This window comes from Dendropsophus ebraccatus, unplaced genomic scaffold (assembly GCF_027789765.1).
Source record: "Dendropsophus ebraccatus isolate aDenEbr1 unplaced genomic scaffold, aDenEbr1.pat pat_scaffold_1350_ctg1, whole genome shotgun sequence".
NCBI classification, from domain to species: domain Eukaryota; kingdom Metazoa; phylum Chordata; class Amphibia; order Anura; family Hylidae; genus Dendropsophus; species Dendropsophus ebraccatus.
In genome coordinates, this window is record NW_027208771.1 from 10,353 (window position 1) to 12,940 (window position 2,588).

Below are 2,588 nucleotides of genomic sequence, written 5' to 3' on the forward strand. Positions count from 1 at the left end.
TTAGTGTAGTGACTGCGGGTGAGGAGATCCTTCAGGTTCGGTGCCCTTTTTGCTGTAATAAGTGGCCTTGATGAAATATGTGGGGCTATTTTTGTATCTGATAATAGAATGTGCCAATTGTTGTTCACAATTCTTGACATCTCTTTCCATTGATTATTGTACGGTGTTATGAGTCTTAATTCCTCCTTTTTGGTCCGTTGTCTTGGTGTTAAGATGTTTGCCCGATCCACATTTTTGGCTCTTTCATAGGCCACCGAGATAACCCTATGTGGGTATTTTCGCTTTTTAAATCTTTGTGTAAGTTCCTTAGCATGTTTTTTGAATTCTGTCGTCTCCGTGCAGTTTCTTCTGATTCTTTGAAATTGGCCCATTGGGATGCCATTTCGGGTATGGACTGGATGAAAACTGTCATACGATAGTAGACTGTTGGTAGCCGTAGGCTTTCTGTAAAGAGTCGTAAGAATATGGTTGTCATGTAGTCGTATTGTTAAATCCAGAAAATCAGCCGTATTTGTAGAGATGTGCGACGTCAGGTAGATGTTAAAGGGATTCAGATTTAGCTCCTCAATGAATTCTCGACATTCTCCCTCCGTACCTAACCACAAAAACACAATGTCATCAATAAACCGATGCCAGAATAAGATCTTTTTACGAAATGCTTCCATGGGGTACACGTGCTGCTCCTCCCACCACCCTAAAAAAAGGTTGGCGTAGGAAGGAGCGCATCGTGCCCCCATGGCCGTCCCAGAAATTTGTTTGTAATACTTACCATTGAACATGAAGTAGTTGTTCTGTAAAACAAATTTCAAAAGTTCAATGATAAAAGAGTCATGTTGCCGATCCGTGTTGTGTCGTTTGTTCAGGTGATACATGATTGCTTGGACTCCATCATCATGTCCTATGTTCGTGTATAGTGCTTCCACGTCACATGTGACCAGAATTGCATTATCAGGTATGGAAATATCTGAAAGTAATTCAATTAAATGCATTGAGTCCCTTAGATATGAGGTCAATTCAAGAACCATAGGTTGCAGATAGAAGTCTATATATGAGCACGCTTTTTCTGTCAAACCCCCTATTCCAGCCACTATTGGTCGACCCGGAGGAGTATGTTGATTTTTATGGATTTTCGGTACCATATAAAATGTGGGTACAATTGGGGTTGACACTGATAAATACTGTTGTTCACGTACCGTGATTATTGAATATTCCTTTGCTGAGTCCAAAAGACTATCAAGCTTATGTTTAAAGATGTTTGTGGGTCAGATGGAAGTAGCTGGTAATAATTGGCATTACTGAGTTGTCTATTCGCTTCCTGCAAATAAAGATCCTTGTGCATCCCCCCATATAGAATACCCCCATGCACCCCCTATGTAGATAAGCCCCCCGTTTAATTCCCCTTATAAAATAGCCCCCTGTGCATCCCCCTATGTAGATTAGTCCCCCTGTGCATCCCTTCTTATAGAATAGCCCCCCTGTGCATCCCCCCCTTATAGAATAGCCCCCTGTGCATCCTCCCTTTATAGAATAGCCCCCCTGTGCATCCTCCCCTTATAGAATAGCCCCCCCTGAGCATCTTTCTATGTAGAATAGCCCCCCTGTGTATCCCCCCTTATAGAATAGCCCCCTTGTGCATCCCCTCATATAGAATACCCCCCTTATAGAATAGCCCCCCCATGCACCCCCTATGTAGATAAGCCCCCCTGTTTATCTCCCCTTATAAAATAGCCCCCTGTGCATCCCCCTATGTAGAATAGCCACCCTGTGCATCCCCCCCTTATAAAAAAACCCCCTGTGCATCCTTCCCTTATAGAATAGCCCCCTGTGCATCCTTCCCTTATAGAATAGCCCCCCTGTGCATCCCCCTATGTAGAATAGCCCACCTGTGCATCCCCCTGATAGAATAGCCCCCCTGTGCATCCGCCCATATAGAATAGCCCCCCTGTGCATCTCCCCATATAGAATAGCCCCCCTGTGCATCCTCCCCTTATAAAATAGCCCCCCCTTTGCATCCCTCTATGTAGAATAGCCCCCCTGTGCATTCCCCCCTTATAGAATAGCCCCCCCTGTGCACCCCCCATATATAATAGCCCCCCTGTGCATCCTCCCCTTATAGAATAGCCCCCCTGAGCATCCCCCTATGTAGAATAACCCCCCTGTGCATCCCCCCTTATAGAATAGCCCCCCCGTGCATCCCCCCATATAGAATACCCCCCTTATAGAATAGCCCCCCCCATGAAACCCCCTATGTAGATCAGCCCCCCTGTTTATCTCCCCTTATAAAATAGCCTTCCTGTGCATCCCCCTATTAGAATAGCCCCCCTGTGCATCCCCCTATTAGAATAGTCCCCCTGTGCATCCCCCCTTATAGAATAGCCCCCCTGTGCATCCTTCCCTTATAGAATAGCCCTTCCTGTGCATCCTCCCCTTATAGAATAGCCCCCCTTTGCATCTTCCCCTTATAGAATAGCCCCCCTGTTCATCCCCCTTTGTAGAATAGCCCCCCTGTGCATCCCCCACTTATAGAATAGCCCCCCGTGCACCCCCCTTATAGAACAGCCCCCCTGTGCATCCTCCCTTATAGAACA